The sequence below is a fragment of the Aquarana catesbeiana genome, linkage group LG03 (assembly GCF_042186555.1).
Source record: "Aquarana catesbeiana isolate 2022-GZ linkage group LG03, ASM4218655v1, whole genome shotgun sequence".
NCBI lineage: Eukaryota > Metazoa > Chordata > Amphibia > Anura > Ranidae > Aquarana > Aquarana catesbeiana.
The window spans coordinates 107,658,511-107,677,139 of NC_133326.1; the positions used below are offsets into that span (position 1 = coordinate 107,658,511).

Consider the following 18,629-nt stretch of genomic DNA (forward strand, 5'->3'; position numbering starts at 1 on the left):
TTGCGCAGTCATGTAACAATGTATCCATATGAAATTTAGATAATTTTTTTCACATTAATAGAGATTTCTTTCAGAGATATTTAATCACAGCTGTTTTTTTTTTGCCAAATAAAAAAAAGACAAACTTTTGAAACTTTTTTTCATTTCTATTATAACATTTTGCGAATAAATAATCTTTTTTCATAAATTTAGACATAAATGTTTTCTTTAGTGAAAATAACCGAAATCAGTATATATTATTTAGTCTGTAGGAAAGTTATAGAGTCCACAAACTATGGTATATATCTGAAATTCGATCATTCCTGATGTACCAATGGCCTGTCTCATTTCTTGAGGCCCACAAAATGCCAGGACAGTACAAATATCCCCCACACTACCTCATTTTGGAAAGTAGACAGTCGAGGGTATTTAGCAAGAGGCATGGCGATTTTTTAAAAATGTTTTTAAAGTTTTTGAAGTATATTTTTTGTCACAATTATTTTGAAAATGAAGAAATTCAAAAAAATGTTTTCTTACTATTTTGCATTTTTTACACATTGTCACCAGTGCAGTACAGTGTCATCATATAACCGGTGTGGTGGTGGTCAGAGACACTGGTGACAGTATGTAAAAATAATAAAAAGTGATAATTTTTTTCAATTTTCTAAAATATTTTTTTATTTTTTTACATACAGTTGTAAACAACCATTTTTTTTGAATGAAAACTATTCATTCATTGTTTACTATTGTGATTAGTTGTGATTGACCACAGTTAATCACATGGTACAGATGGGCTGATTGGCCTTGTCTATGCCATGTGATCACTGTAAGCAAACACAGAGCTCATCACAATAGTACACAATGAAAGGCATGAATCAAAGCCTTTCATTGTGTACAATTGTCATGTGATCTGCTGTGATTGGCCACAGCGATCACATGGTACTGACAGCGGGTTGGTACAGTGATCTGTCATTCACCATGTCCAGTAGACACAGCGGGTGACAGATTGCTTTAGAGCATGGGCCACGGGGCGTGCGCGAGGCGCGATCCTAGGAGAGCATCAAATGACATCCTCGTAGGACAATTGAGCTCCAGCCCCGTCCTAATGTAATATCATTAAGGGGTTAAAGTCCTTTAATAAACTTCCTACCCCTTACACAGCCATTCTCAGCCAGGGTTGCATGGAACCCTAGGGTTCCTCCAGAGGTTTCTAGGGGTTCCTTGAGCTGCGGCTGATGGACCTCCCATCTGATGGTGTCTGCATAATTCTGGGTCCAACAGCACTTGGTAGAGCCAGCAGCATGGCACCAATGATATTTTTAGCAATCTGTATGGATGGCAATTTTATTACCACTGTAAGGGGATCATTCTTTCCACTAACCACCAACCCAAGAGGCATTTTCCCAATGGCCACAGATGGATGCATTCATCTTAGCAGAGGTTCCCTGAAACCTGAACATTATTTAAAGACTTCTTCAGGGTTAAAAAGGTTAAGAAAAACCGCCTTAACAGATGGGAGAATAGTCATTAGTAGGATAAGTGGTAAATGACAGAGAGGAGTATAAAAGGATCAGGGAGAATCCATAAACTATGATAAGCTTTGACTTTGAACCTGTCACATTGCCCGCAACACACTTTTTCCAAGCATCACATATTTTTTCAAATTGAATGTATTTATTATACAAATCAATAAAACTCTGGCTTTACATTTATAAATATCCAAGTAATGTACTTTTTAACCAAGTTCTATCAGAATTTTATTTTCAAAAAAGAATGATGAATGTAGTAATATTTTTGTAAACGATATAATTATTTTCCTCTTGTTTTTAGTGAGTTTGCTTTTCCATGGACCTTGTCACAGTAAATTCATTCTAAAGAAGCATCAAGACATTCCCAGATTTGGTAAGACAATTTGTGGAAGAGAATAATCACAGTGGAGAGGACATTACAGGACATTTTCCAACATTACAGTGCTAGGTGAAAAATTGAAAGTGCAGATCACAGCACATAGTCTACAGCAAAGAGCTTGGGAGAAGATTGCAGCATAAAGCTAGGGAGAAGAGAAGCCATAGTGAAGGAAATGGAGCAATGTAGATGGCAATACATAGCTTGCAACACATAGGCGGGGCGGTGAAGGTATAGGACATTATAGATGACAGCAGGCCACCTGCACCACAATGAAAAGATTGAAAGGTGTTACAGAACAGTGCAATTTATTCAGACAGTGTACTCTAGAAATGCATATTTGGCTATGGAATTTATTGTTTTCTTTTATAAAGTAGCTTATATATAGTAGCAACACCCCATTATGATTAAAGTGGATGTAAACCCTCTCCTATACCCAGTGAAGTGAACAGCCTCAGATGATACACAGACATTAAACAAATCTCCCTACATAAGTTTTACATGTATATCTAGCTTGCTGTATTCTTTAGAAAGTGCACATTGTGTTAGAATATTTTCTTCCTGTTCAGCACTGGGAGTGGAGTCTTGGCATACACTGTGTGACAGCTGATTGGAGGAAAGGCACCCCCCCCCCTCCACATAGACAGAGAAAGGAAGGAATGTGCAGAGCTGTGCTGCGAATAGACCAGCTATCTGCTAATCTATAGCACCGGCCCCGACACAAATTTCAGGCTGGTTTTATCTCGGTTGTCAGAGAACTTGTTAGAATTTATCATACTGATAACAGAAGAACGGAGCAGCAAAAAGACACGGGACTTAAGGCTTTGGAGAGAGATAGGTAAACACTGCAGATATGTGTGCTTAGGTCAAATTTCATGAATCAGGTTTACATCCACTTTAATTTCAGTTAGAATTATGCTTTTTTCAGGTAGTGTTATCAGCCTACTGTTTTCAATATTATTATTAAGTTATTTTTTGAAATTATTATTATCATGGAAACACAAGTCATAAAGGGGAAGATTGCAACCAACTTCAAGCTATTTTTTAGGATCCTTGGTTCTTTTCAAGAGAGTGTAGCGTTTATTGAATCCCAGCAACAAATGACAAGTCCAACAGAGTACATACAAAATAATGCAGTAATCTGAAACCATCAGTCCCCTTTAAAATCCTTAGTCCTTCTATTCTTGTAGACACTCCACACAAACAGCATATATGTCCAATCTACAGTGCCTTGAAAAAGTATTCATACCCCTTGCAATTTTCCACATTTTGTCATGTTACAACCAAAAACATCAATGTATTTTATTGGGATTTTATGTGATAGACCAACACAAAGTGGCACATAATTGTGAAGTGGAAGGAAAACGTTAAATGGTTTTCAACATTTTTTTACAAATAAATACCTTATGTGAAAAGTGTGGTGCACATTTGTATTCAGCCCCCTTAGTCAATACTTTGTAGAACAACCTTTCACTGCAATTACAGCTGCAAGTCTTTTTGAGGATGTCTCTACCAGCTTTGCACATCTAGAGAGTGACATTTTTGCCCATTCTTCTTTGCAAAATAGCTCAAGCTCTGTCAGATTGGATGGAGAGCGTCTGAACAGCAACAGATTTTGCCACAGATTTTGGGTGAAATGTGCAGCGCTTATGTGATCATATAAACCATAACAAATAATATGAGTACAAAAAACTTGAATAATAAATGATGTGCTCAAAAATACTCCAAGCAGTCCTCTATTATGACATGTGATGTCTATAAACAGAGGAACTTGCACGTGTGATGTCCAAAAAAAAGTCAGTGACAAGCTTTAATCATGTGTGATGATAATCCTCAACCACATGTGGATATAATATAGTGACAGTCTTTAACTTCAAATATGTATGATGTAATAACAATTGATAGTAGATCCACCACCAAAGACAGCAGACGCTGCTTACCAGAGGGATTGACCAGAGGGCTTACCAGAGGGATAAAAGAAGACAGTGGTCTCAGTATATCCTACCGACGCGTTTCAACTTAGAAGTCATCTGATGTCTTCTTTTATACAAGCGCTTGATTTTACTGCTAAACACGTGAGTGTATTTCCTTTGCTTTTCATGTATTAAAATTTCCATACGGTGTTATGCTATATGCCTTCCTCTTTCTTTTAATGGTGGGGCTGACTGCCTATATCTACTGAGTCCATCCATACCTTACACCTGTTTGGAGGTCCATCTGGAGGTCATATCTGGATAGAGCATCTGATCCCCTTGGTATATTATATCACAAAGCTTGATTGACTCACTAGGTGTACACCTATTTGAGTTCAATCCCTCTGGTAAGCAGCTTCTGGTGTCTTTGGTGGTGGATCTACTATCAACTGTTATTACATCATACATATTTGAAGTTAAAGACTGTCACTATATTATATCCACATGTGGTTGAGGATTATCATGACACATGATTGAAGCTTGTCACTGACTTTTTTTTGGACATCACACGTCCAAGTTCCTCTGTTTATAGACATCACATGTCATAATAGAGGACTGCTTGGAGTATTTTTGAGCACATGATTTATTATTCACGTTTTTTGTACTCATATTATTTGTTATGGTTTATATGATCACATAAGCGCTGCACATTTCACCCAATTTGTCATTTTTGCAATTTTATCCACTGCTGTGCTGGCTGCTTTATTTTTTAAATTTTTTTTCAATTTTTGTTTGATTTCTTTTACAGGACAGCGCAGTATATGTTTATAATTGCCACAGATTTTCAATTGGACTTAGATCTGGACTTTGACTGGGCCATTCTAATGCCGCGTACACACGAGCGGACTTTTCCACCGGACTGGTCCGACAGACTATCTGACGGACTTCCAATGGACTTTCCTAACTAACGGACTTGCCTACACACGATCACACCAAAGTCCGACGGATTCGTATGTGATGACGTACGACCGGACTAAAATAAGGAAGTTGATAGCCAGTAGCCAATAGCTGCCCTAGCGTTGTTTTTTGTCCGTCGGACTAGCATACAGACGAACGGATTTTTCCATAGGAACTGGGTCCAGCAGAGTTCCGACGTAAAGATTTGAAACATGTTCCAAATCTAAAGTCCGTCAGATTTTCGACCGAATAAGTCCGCTGCAGGTCCGATGAAGCCCACACATGGTCGAATTGTCCACCGGACCAGTCCGGTCGAAAAGTCCGCTCATGTGTACGCGGCATAACACATGAATATGCATTGATCAAAACCATTCCATTGTAGCTCTGGCTGTATGTTTAGGGTCGTTGTCCTGCTGGAAGGTGAACCTCCACCCCAGTCTCAAGTATTTTGCAGACTTTAACAGGTTTTCTTCTAAGATTGCGCTGTATTTGGCTCCATCCATCTTCCCATCAGCTCTGACCAGCTTCCCTGTCCCCGCTGAAGAAAAGCATCCCCACAACATGATGCTGCCAACACCATGTTTCATGGTGGGGATGGTGTGTTCAGGGTGATGTGCAGTCCACAAGTTTGCTGTGTCCCAACAAGGCTTCTCGTAAACTGCAAACAGGACTTCTTTCGTCTTTCTTTTAACAATGGCTTTCTACTTGCCACTCTTCCATAAAGGCCAGATTTGTAAAGTGCACAACTACCGTATTTATTAGCATACAACACGCACTTTTCCCCCCTGAAAATCGGGGGCAAATCATGTGTGCGTATTATACGCCAATTCCTGGCTGCCTCAGAGTGGAAGGAGGGGGTGAGCGCCGTTGGATTACACAGAGCCACAATCTCCTGTGTACCAGGCACTCAGTCACACACAGCCCGGCCTCCTGGCCCAGCATTGGACCACTGTCATATAAGCTGGGCCAAGAGGCCGGACTGTGAGTGACTGTGAGCACTGGGTACACAGGAGATCGTGGCTCTGTGTAATCCGGCACTGGTGAGGCTGCAATGATGGGCAAAAGTGAGGCTGCAGATGGGCACTGAGCAGGTTTCGGATTGGCACTGAGCAGGCTGCAATGGAGAGGCTGCAGATGGGCACTGAGCATATTGCATTAATGGGCAATGGAGAGGCTGCAGATGGGCACTGCGCAGATTGCATTAATGGGCAATGGAGAGGCTGCAGATGGGCACTGAGCAGACTGCATTAATGGGCAATGGAGAGGCTGCAGATGGGCACAGAGCAGGCTGCATTAATGGGCAATGGTGAGGCTGCAAATGGGCACTGATCAGGCTGCAATGATGAGGCTGTAGATGGGCACTGAGCAGGCTGCAATGATGAGGCTGTAGATGGGCACTGAGCAGGCTGCATTGATGGACACTGCTCAGGCTACATTAATGGGCAATGGTGAGGCGGCATTGATGGGCAATGGTGAGACGGCATTTATGGGCACTGATAAGGCTGCATTGATGGGCTGTGACCTTTATTTTGCTTCAAAGTTCTTTATTCCCTCCTAAAATTAAGGTGCGTGTTATATGCCGATAAATACGATAATAGTTGTCCTGTGGACAGATTCTCCCACCTGAGCTGTGGATCTCTACAGCTCCTCCAGTATTATCATAGGCCTCTTGGCTGCTTCTCTGATTAATTCTCTTTTTGTCTGGCCTGTCAGTTTAGGTGAACGGCCATGTCTTGGTAGGTTTGCAATTGTGCCATTCTCTTTTCATTTTTCGGATGATGGATTGAACAGTGCTCCGTGAGATGTTCAAAGCTTGGGACATTTCTTATAACCTAACCCTGCTTTAAACTTCTCCACAACTTTATCCCTGACCTGTCTGGTGTGTTCCTTGGCCTTCATGATGCTGTTTGTTCACTAAGGCTCTCCAACAAACCTCTGAGGGCTTCACAGAACAGCTGTATTGCTAATGAGATTAAATTACACAAAGGTGGACTCTATTTACTAATTAGGAGACTTCTGAAGGCAATTGGTTTACTAGATTTTAGTTAGGGGTATCAGAGTAAAGGGAGCTGAATACAAATGCACACCACACTTTTCAGATATTTATTTGTAAAAAAAATTGAAAAACAATTTATCATTTTCCTTTCACTACACAATTATGTGCAACTTTGTGTTGGTTTATCACATAAAATCCCAATAAACTATATTTACGTTTTGGGTTGTAACATGACAAAATATGGAAAATTTCAAGGGGTATGAATACTTTTTCAAGGCACTGTGTATGTATATATATATATATATATATATATATATATACACACCTACTGTGTGTGTTTTACATGCATGTGCATGAATTCCTGTTCCCTCTATCGTAGGCATTGCCTTCCATCATACTCTTCTTTTGTAGTAGCGCTGCACGATTCTGGATAAAATGAGAGTCACAATTTTTTTGCTTAGAATAAAGATCACAATTCTCTCACAATTCTCAGGCTAACATCATCTTTCACATTATACAAAAATATTGGACTAACTTTACTGTTTAACAGAAAGAGCAATCAGCACAATAAATTGATAAAAACAATTGTTTGGCAGTTGAACACTTATAAGGTAATCACAACAGCTGAAGGTAAATCAAAGATAAAAAGAAGTGCAGCGCAAAAAATTAATCAAATTATAGAAATCAGATAAATAATAAAAGTCCAGATATTCAGTGAGATGAACTATAAAGCCCAGACAGCAGCAGCATGGACCATCCAAGTTTGGGAACAGACCGTTTAGTTTTTTTTAATTAATTGAAAGATTGCTGCACAAATATAATGTGACATAAAATATTGCAATGACCGCCATTTTATTCTCTATGGTCTCTAAAATAATATATATAATGTTTGGGGGTTTTAAGTAATTTTCTAGCAAAAAATACTGATTTTAACTTGTAAGCAACAAATGTCAGAAAAGGGCTTAGTCTTTAAGGCTCCGTTCACATCTCCGCATTCTTAATCGTGGGCGGAATTGGCGCAATTCCACCCGCGATTCAAAATAGCGGCAAATCGTGGGATGCCCGTGTGTCCCAATGGCACCCCAATCGTGGCGTGATTTTACAGCGACTTGGCGGGTGACAATCGTGCAAACAGAATTGCGGGATGCCTGTCGCCCAAAAAAACAAGAGCTTCTTTTGGGCGACAGGCATCCTGCGATTCTGTTTGCGCAATTTCACCACGATTGTTGCCTGCCGAATCGTGGTAAAATCACGCCGCGATTGGTTTGCCATTGGTAGTCACAGGCAACACACAGGCGTCCCGCGATTTGCTGCTATTTCAAATCAATTCCACCTGCAATTCAGAATGATGATGTGAGTGGAGCCTAAGTGGTTAAACTGACCTCATTTACAGACTGAAGTTCATCACTTTGATCTAAAAGAACCAAAAGATACCATTGTTTCTCTTTATCTTGCACTGAGCGATGTGGTGATAAACTTGGCAGGCTGCTTTTTTTTTTTTTGACAGCTGTCAGCTGTGAGCAGAGAACGGCTCTTCACTGAATCGTGGAAATGCCGGATTAAGATCGTGAGGGTGATTGAATTGAGATTGCGATTTTTTAATGATTAATTGTGCAGCTCAACTTTCTAGCAATCAAATCTTCCCTCTGTTTCTTCAATTCAGCCAAATCAACCTCCACTAATATACATCTACTCCTCATTGACTAGAATCGGATCAGTTAATCATACAGTCATTTTTAATCTTGTTGAGATAAGAGACCCTACCTGCAGTTACTGAAAATAAATGTAGTTAAGGCCAACTGTAGTGTTTACAAACCCTTGTCTCTTAGCACAGTAAACAATTAGCATAATGTACCTATTGAATAGTATTGGCAAAGGAAGAGGCAGCCAATTCCATTCTATCAGTCTTTAGGCTTATGTGAGGCAATGGGAACTAGGTTTGGGCAAAATAGTTATTCTAAAAGTCATTTGACCAAATATATGTAGAGCTCCCCCCCCCCCCAAAGCAGCCACTGGTGATTGGGTTCCCCACTCCTGCGCAGCCAGGCAACAAGTATTCTCCCCACTTTCTCCAGATACAAGGAACAGTCTTTGAGCTTGGTTGTTATGTTTCATTAGGGGTAATAATTTGGATGGGTAATGGGAATTATGGGATGTTCAAGTTGATAGCAACAAAACCAGGGGCAACTTCCTCCCTATGCACAGGAATAACTCTGATTTGTCTCCTCGTCTTCTCTATGTAAAACTCTAATTGATCTCACTCCTGACTGCTGCCAGTCTCTGATAGAAAAGCAAAAGGACTAGGTCCTCTGATTCCTACTGTATTAGAGTGTATTATATTGGTACTGTCTACCCTCAAGTTGTAAAGCGCTGCGTAAACTGTCAGCGCTAAATAAATAAAGTTGAAGGTTGCATACAGGAGTAACTCCAACTCCACTGTAGACACTGGTCCCAGTTCCACCAACTGCAGGAACTACTACCCCCCTGGCTGCTTCTTCATTAGCCCACCTGGCTGCTACTGAAGATTTCCCAGGCCATGGTAAAGATAATGCCAAAATCCTCCCAGACCAGCCTGAGCCCCAGGCCGAGGTAGAGCCCCCCCCCAAGAGGGGTTCTCCTCAAGGAGCACCGACAGTCTCCACAGCACTCCATCTTCTACCTGACTCCCTTCCAGCATGCATATTTAAGGGCTGGCTCAGACATCACACCAGACCCACTGCCTGGGTATTGGCTGAGCTCCCCTAAGTATGCAGATCAACCCTCCTGGCCTCCGCCCTCCAGTTTCCAGAAAGTTCTCCAACCTTCCAGATCCAGGGGTAGGCACGAGAGTCCAGCCCTTAACTGTAGTAATCTTTTGACCCAGATTCAGAGACTAATTTTACCATGAGCCAAAATATAAATTTGCCTGCACTGCCACTAATAGCACACTAGAGGGTGCTACATATGGATATACATTTCCAATGTTTCAGTTACTGGGCTAGGGTTATATGTACAGTATAACCTGAGTGAATGTAATTTTTTTTAAGCCTAATAATTGTTGGGTACATAAAGCATTTGTAGATTTGTAAGTTACTTTTTTAAAAAACAATCTTTATTTCCTTTCATCAAAAATACAAACATATCTCTTCAAGTCTGGGTGAGACATAGATGACAGTCAGCAAAAATTATCTACATTTATAGTGTATTCTTACATGAAGAACCCCTGTCAGATTTTTATTCGCCATCTGTGTCCCATTGTGGAGATTTCCTTTAACTTCCTGTCCTATAGCCAAACAGGACGTGAAAGGAAATCCCTGCAAATAAAGGGAATAATACCTTGGAGACCCCCAGGTCACCAGAACTAGGAATTTCACGGGAAGATTTCCCCTTTGTTGCTTTTCTGGGGACAACTTAAAATTTGTTATTTTCTTTTACTTTCATTTTTAGGGCTAGTTTACACTTGCTTCAAAACATGGCTTCAGACAGGCTTTGTTAAAGCTCTTTGAATGCCAATCAAAGCTCCTGTCACTAAATAAAATGGTTAGCTTATAGTCCTGTTTACACCTGCTATTGCTTGGTGCTTCGATGAGGCTTCGGTGGGGCTTTGGTGGAGCTTCAATGGGGCCTTCGATGAGGCCTTGTGGGGCTTCGATGAGGCTTCGGTGGGGCTTTGGTGGAGCTTCAATGGGGCCTTCGATGAGGCCTTGTGGGGCTTCGATGAGGCTTTGGTGGAGCTTCAATGGGGCCTTCGATGAGGCCTTGTGGGGCTTCGATGAGGCTTCAAGCCAGCTTTACCATAGACTTCAATAGAGGCTTTGAAGATGCTTTGAAGCACCACTGAAGTTACATGGGGTATAACTTTTGAAGCGAAGCTGAAGCACAGCAAAGCAAAAGCAGGTGTAAACAGGACTGTAAGCTAACCATTTTATTTAGTGACAGGAGCTTTAACTGGCGTTCAGAGAGCTTTAACAAAGCCTGTCAGAAGACTTGTTGAAGCCGAAGCAAGTTTAAATGAGCCCTTAATGATAAATGGTAAACAGGACAAATAGAGAGGATGAACTTTCTTAATGGGAGGTACAGACAGCAAAAAAAAAAAACTGGCAGTTTTTCTAATCCCTCTCCACTCAGAAAAGTTTTGCCTTTAGTTATACTTTTACATAAAAAGGAAAGGGATGAACAGAATTAACCAAAATGTCTGGGAACAAGGCTAGGTGAGTGTGGGACACTCCTACCAAATATGTAAGAAGGTGTTTGGCCACAGCCTCTCAAGGCTCCAGTGTAGGTCTGAATGTGGGCATATCTTCTTTATTTTAGTGGGGTCATTAATATATAACAAGATTGCTGAGTTCTTGTACTAATAAATCTATCCATTGAGGTTGTTAGATATGTATCAAGGTGTAATTTTCTACAACGTTCTTATTTTCCTGTATTTAAATGTTACTTACTTTTGCCAGCTCACAGCTGTTATATGTAGTGACAAAGACATACTTGTACTAAGGCTGGATATACATTATCCACTTCAGGCCCGGAAGATTTGGCTGCTCAATGACCAGGCCATTATTTGCGATATGGCACTGCATCGCTTTAACTGACAATTGCGCGGTCGTGTGACGCTGTACCCAAACAAAATTTACGTCCTTTTTTTCTCACAATTACAGCTTTCTTTTGGTGGTATTTGATCATCTCAAAAAAAGAGCGACAATTTTGAAAAAAAAAACAATATTTTGTACTTTTTGCTATAATAAATATCCCCAATTTTTTTTAAAAAAAAAGCTATTTTTTTTCTCAGTTTAGACTGATATGTATTCTTCTACATATTTTTGGTAATAAAAATCGCAATAAGTGTATATTGATTGGTTTGCGCAAAAGTTATGGCGTCTACAAAATAGGGGATAGATTTATGCCATTTTATTTATACTAGTAATTGCGGCGATCTGCGTTTTTTATCGAGACTGCGACATTATGGCGGACACATTGGACACTTTTGACACATTGTTGGGACCATTGACAATTATACAGCGATCATTGCTATAAAAATGCACTGATTACTGTATAAATGTCACTGGCAGGGAAGGGGTTAACACTAGGGGGCGATCAAGGGGTTAACTGTGACTGACTGTGCGTTCTAACTGTGGGGGGGGGGGGACTGACTATAGGAGATGACAGATCGTGGTTCCTAGCTATTAGGAACTTACGATCTGCATCTCCTCTCCTCACAGAACAAGGATTTGTGTGTTTACACACACACCTCCCTATTCTGCCTCTCATGCCCGCGATCGCGCATGGCAGGCGGTCATCGCAGCCGCCGGTCACGAGCATTGGCACCCCCGCAGTGCAGCGTGCGTGCGCGCATCTGCTATCCTGCTTAAAGGAGCTGACGTACAGCTACGACGGTGCGCGGGATCGTGGCGACCTGCCGTAGTATAATGACGCCGGCTGGTCGGCAAGGGGTTATACAATTTTCCTTTAGATTTACCAAAACCATATAATATGAGGTCAAACCTAAACACTTTCAATTGGTATGCACTCAGGCAGGCTTTTCAACTACATAGTTGAAGGTAAATGTAAAGGCAATTGAATAAGAAATGTGTATAATGTATGGCCAGCTCAAGTCAGCTTTTTGTCTTTCATATATGGACAAGAATTCATTGCTGTATAGCAGAATGAGACACTTTTCCTTTTTTTTTTCTTTTTTTTTTTTTTGTAATTTTTAAAGCTGAACTCTCAGCAGATATAAAAGACAAAAATAATGCATTTTTTAAATCATTAATACATCATGAAATGTATTTTCTTAAACACATGCAGTATAAGTACCTGAATTTCCTAGTACCTGAAATCTACCAGCGTCTACCAGTTCCCTGACTGTGTGTTCTAACTGTGGGGGGAAATGTACAGCAGGGATTTAGAAGTGGGAAGAACGAGCAAAAACAGGGAGTTAGTCAGTTCATGTGCAGACAAGAAGCATGCTAATAGGAAGATAAAGCAGAGTAATGGAGAGATAGGCTCTTCATAGCCTGATCACAGGCTGCAACTACCGATCATGAGGCCCCATAGCAAAATAGGGATCCTGGTCTCTTTCTGAAGCACCTGGCAAGATCAACTATAACAATTCTAAAACTTAAAGTATGCCTAAGGCTAGGTTTACACTTACGCAGTGCGGGAAACGATCCTTGCACATTTTCCCCACCGAATGCAAATTGCACTGGCCTTGCGCACTGCTGCGAGTGTCAATACAAAGTTAATGACACCCCAAACGCAGGCTGTAAGCGCAGTGTGTTTGCCTGCACTGGATGGCATGGTAAAAAACAACTTCTTTGGTGAAATGCAGTGCGATTTGGGTCCATTCAAAATGAATGGACTCAAATCGCACCGCACTGAATCGCATGTGAATCCTTTGCGATTCACACGTGGTTTATCCGAGCCTAAATAGAAAACGGTAGGAGAATTGTCAGGCTAGTCAGTACAAATGTGTGAAACAATCAGCATCACCCTAAATGAATCAAGTGCAAAGTTGCAGCCGCTATACACTTATAAGGCCCATAAACACGATAGGACTTTGTACAAACTTTCCTGTGGATTTTTGTACAAAGGGCGTTGGCCGTAAACTAATTAAGCATACACACGGCAGGACTTTTTCAGCCAACTTTCAGCAAATCACATGGTTTTTCAGCTCTTTACCGCCACCCTTTGGTCAACTTCTGTATTGTTGTCTGATCTTTTGCATTGGTTCTGAGCATGCGTGTTTGTACTTTGGACTAAAGTCCTATGGACTTGTGTACACACAATAGGATTTTGCACCATAGGACTTTTGTTGCCGGAAAGTTTGTCTGTTTGCACAGCCAACATTTGTCCGATGAAAACCGAAAAAGTTTGTCCAATGGAGCGTACACAAGGTAGGATGTTGCCTTAAAACAGCTAATTTGCGTATGGGCCTTAAGATACACACAGTGATAATTCAATGCTATACTTAGTGCTACGTATACATGCAATAACATTCAAATTCATTAAAAAATCATAATAAATGTCCCATAAATCAATATGAATCTTGATAGTAGTGCTTCAGTGTTATTATCATATCACCGCGCTTCTCGATGATTCTTATTGCTTGTGCATACTACCACCAGCTATTTAATCTGCTCACCTCAAGGATGAGTCAGGAAAACTCAAATGAACTCGTTATTTGCACTTCCCAAACGTCTTTTCTTTCTATCTGATTACATGATACATGAGTCTCTTGAAGTGGAGGAACAGCTGAAAAATCTTGGAGATCCACTCCCTATCTGTGGGGGACACATTGGGTGGAGGGGAGATTGTGAAAGGGAGAAATTGAACAGCTGAGTCCTGAGAGAAAGAAAAGACGTTTGGGAAGTGAAAATAACGAGTTCATTTGAGTCTTCCTGACTCATCCTTGAGGTGAGCAGATTAAATAGCTGGTGGTGGATTTCACAAGCAATAAGAATCATTGAGAAGCACGGTGATATTATAACACTGAAGCACTACTATCAAGAGATTGATATTGATTTATGGGACATTTATTATGAATTTTTTATGAACTTGAATTTTCTGCATGTAGTATACATAGCACTAAGTATAGCATTGAATTATCACTGTAGTAGCGCTGCACTATGAGTATGTCTTTTGGTACATACATATATATATATATATACATATACACAGTATCTCACAAAAGTGACACCTCTAACATTTTTGTTAATGTTTTATTATATCTTTTCATGTGACAACACTGAAGAAATGACACTTTGCTACAATGTAAAGTAGTGAGTGTACAGCTTGTATAACAGTGTAAATTTGCTGTCCCCTCAAAATAACTCAACACACAGCCATTAATGTCTACACCACTGGCAACAAAACGTGAGTAAACCCCTAAGTGAAAATGTCCAAAATGGGCCCAATTAGCCATTTTCCCTCCCTGGTGTCATGTGACTAGTTAGTGTTACAGGTGTGAATGGGGAGCAGGTGGGTTAAATTTGGTGCTATCGCTCTCACTCCCTCATACTGTTCACTGGAAGTTCAACATGGCACCTCATGGCAAAGAACTCTCTGAGGATCTGAAAAAAAGAATTGTTGCTCTACATAAAGATGGCCTAGGCTATAAGAAGATTGCCAAGACCCTGAAAATAAGCTGCAGCACAGTGGCCAAGACAATGAAGCAGTTTAACAGGACAGGTTCCACTTAGAACAGGCCTCGCCATGGTCAACCAAAGAGGTTGAGTGCACGTGCTCAGCGTCATATCCAGAGGTTGTCTTTGGGAAATATATGTATGAGTGCTGCCAGCATTACTGCAGAGGTTGAAGGGGTGGTGGGGGGTCAGCCTGTCAGTGCTCAGACCATACGCCGCACACTGCATCAAATTGGTCTGCATGGCTGTTGTCCCAGGAGGAAGCTTCTTCTAAAGATGATGCACAAGAAATGCCGCAAACAGTTTGCTGAAGACAAGCAGACTAAGAACATTGATTATGTGAACCATGTCCTGTGGTCTGATGAGATCAAGATAAACTTATTTGGTTCAGATGGTGTCAAGCGCGTGTGGTGGTAACCAGGTGAGGAGTACAAAGATAAGTTTGTCTTGCCTACAGTCAAGCATGGTGGTGGGAGTATCATGGTCTGGGGCTGCATGAGTGCTGCTAGCACTGGGGAGCTACAGTTCATTGACGGGACCATGAATGCCAACATGTACTGTGACATACTGAAGCAGAGCATGATCCCCTCCATTCAGAGACTGGGCCGCAGGGCAGTATTCCAACATGATAACGACCCCAAACACACATCTAAGATGACCACTGCCTTGCTAAAGAAGCTGAGGGTAAAGGTGATGGACTGGCCAAGCATGTCTCCAGACCTAAACCCTATTGATCATCTGTGGGGCATCCTCAAACGGAAAGGTGGAGGAGTGCAAGGTCTCTAACATCCACCAGCTCTGTGGTGTTGTCATGGAGGAGTGGAAGAGGATTACAGTTGCAAGCTCTTGTGAACTCCATGCCCAAGAGGGTTAAGGCAGTGCTGGAGAATAATGGTGGCCACACAAAATATTGACACTTTGGGCCCAATTTGGACATTTTCCCTTTCCCTGCTCACTTTTGTTGCCAGTGGTTTAGACATTAATGGCTGTGTGTTGAGTTATTTTGAGGGGACAGTAAATTTACACTGTTATACAAGCTGTACACTCACTACTTTACATTGTAGCGAAGTGTCATTTCTTCAGTGTTGTCACATGAAAAGATGTAATAAAATATTTACAAAAATGTGAGGGGTGTAGTCACTTTTGTAGATTATATATATATATATATATATATATATATATATATATATATATATATATATATATATATATATATGCTAGTCAGTACACTTCTAGGGACCAGTGCTGTGGATAAGATTTGCCAGCGAAGAGGAGGCAGCAGTGCAGGGAATTAAAGTGTTACTAAATCCAGGACTCGACATTCACTATTTTTGGTCTCCCACAGTACACAGAACATGGACATGCAATAGTTTTTGTAAAAAAATAAACTGCTAAATACCATTTCTCATCAGCAGTTGGAGATGTCTTGTGACTTATATCAGTGTCTGGGTAAAGCTTGTAGGAGGAGTTTTCATTCTGCTCTGACTGTCCTATAAGGCTGCAGGACCCAGTGGCGTCTCCAACTTTCATATTTAGGGGGGGCACATGGGGGGCAGGGACAAAAGTAGGGGGGCAACTATAAAATGCAATTATATATATATATCCTGGGGCCCTTTACTACGATCCCACAACAGGCCCTTTCACATGTTCTGCAGTGAGCTCCCTTCCTACTGTATTGGGGCCCCCCAGGGTGGCAGAAAACAAGAGATATATGTCACCAGCATACCAAGAAAATATAAGGGTCCAAAGCAGTGGGAGAACTATCAGGGTTGCAAATGTTGTCTTGCCACCAGGGCCCTGGTGTTCTGCTACTGTGGGGTTCCCCAGCCTCCTCTTGCCGTCCTGCATCTGCTATTGACAGCGCTGGTCTGGCATCTCTTGGAATTTATAGGCTGGTTCTCCTGTCCTAAGGACGGGAGAAATCAGTCTGTTTTTTCAGTAACTGAGAGTCCTGGTGGAGTCCTTCCTGCAACTCGCTTTTCTCCCTGCCAATGAGGATGCAGGAGAAGGAGCAGATCAAGAGGCCGTGGTTGTGTGAGCACTCACATTATGCAGTGTCAGCGAGCTGGGGCGGAGGAATCACCTGCAGGAGCTGACTGGGGACGCTCTCCCTCTCAATAGAGACTGTGTTACTCCAGCGGCAGCCCGAGTAAGATGTGGCGCATCTGCTACGAATGCATTGCCTTTTTGTAAAAAAAAAAATATATATATTTTTTTTAATTGGGGGGGGGGACACATGGTGGGGCACAGCATAATGTTGGGGGGGGTCAGGGCCCCCTCTGCTCCCCCCTAGGGATGCCATTGGCAGGACCCCTGACCCTCTATCTGGACAGTGCTGATTGGCCCTGTGCTGATCACATGCACCTTCCCAAGAAAATAAAAACTCTCTAGCAATACACACCAAACTGAGCACTGAGCATATGCAGTTGTCCCCAAGGCTCTGTTCTATAAGGAGATGGTTTTGGGACAGTGGAAGAAGGGGAGGATCAGAGAAGAAACGATCAAACAGTCTTTTTACACAATGTGCAGGATTAACCCCTTAGATTCCACAGTGAGTATAACAAGCATGCTTTACTGCATATACAGACTGATTTTACTGTTGTGGGTTTAGTAACACTTTAATGTGAGCCTTCATTTTCCATCTAACTGCTCTGTCCTCAGTAGCTGAACAGCCTTTTTTTTGTTTACCAAGCAACTGCTAAAGTAGATCACCTGGTAGTAAGTCAGTAAATGAGAAAACAAGATGACAAAAAGTTGGAGCAGCAATAATAACAATATTTTATATAATGAGATACTGTAATCGTTAATGCTCCTGCACATAATTACTCTATACCTTGATATACACATTTTTAAACAGTGGTATTATTTTGTAGAACTACAAACCTCAGCTGTGTTGTCAGTTTTAAGCTGGGATAAGGTGGATGCGCTGGGATTTTCTTTACAGCCAGAAAAAGACTGCATTAGGCATACAGGGTTCATTTCAGAATGAGGGCAATAAATCTACACTGCTAAGACAGCCACACAAATAGGTCTTTCTGCTCAGTAAAAGCAAGGGGAATTTTCATACTAGGTACTATCCTGCAGTCTTGAAGACTCCTATCACATCAGTGTTTCTTTTTACTTGTTGACTTCACAGTGGCTCCGGATCTGCTTTAACAGTAACCTCTGCAACTTTTAGGGGTCTGTTTATAAAAAAAATGTTGCTATTCAAATACATTCGTTATAGGGCTATTTCCTGTGCTGGCTGGATGTTTTTTTATTTAAAATGGAAAATACCACATTTGGCCACAAGATGGTGAGAAAAAGCCACAATGTGGTTGTTATGCGTTTTCATTCACACAACATACCTAAACCAAAATTTTTTAAAAAAATGTTTTTTACCTTTTGGACTTTTCTTAGGCGAATGGGATCATGGCTGTCTACAAGCATTTCTCAAAAAGTTCAAGGCAATTTGTCCCAATAGAAAGCATTAGGAGAGGATGACGTCCCCCTCATTACATTTAATGGAGAAGTCACATTTTAAAACTTTTAGGCCGGCCATAGATGGTGCGATTTTCTTTCCTGTAACCAATTTATATAGTATCGGATCCGTGTTTTCTTTTTATGCGCACATATTTGTGTTTACAGAAAATAACCTCCTTAACAGAGCTTCATTCACACCCCAAGGCTCCATAGTATCTGTGTAGATCCGTGTTATGTCCAGCTCAGCGGAAGTAGGCCAAATAATGATGGATGTCAAACTGAGGACATCTAGTGGCA

At 41.2% G+C, this 18,629-nt stretch overlaps 1 protein-coding gene across 2 annotated transcripts in view; it reads left to right on the forward strand.

Moving 5' to 3' along the window:
- LOC141131537 (proto-oncogene Mas-like) overlaps positions 1-18,629 on the forward strand; it is a 58,118-nt gene that overhangs the window by 22,864 nt on the left and 16,625 nt on the right. Inside the window, exon 2 of one of the 2 annotated variants that reach the window (XM_073618919.1) lies at positions 1,810-1,881. The exons of the other annotated variant lie outside the window; for it this stretch is intronic. The gene's annotated coding sequence lies outside the window, so the exon portion shown is untranslated. The remainder of the gene's footprint in view (positions 1-1,809; positions 1,882-18,629) is intronic. 2 annotated transcript variants of the gene reach the window in all.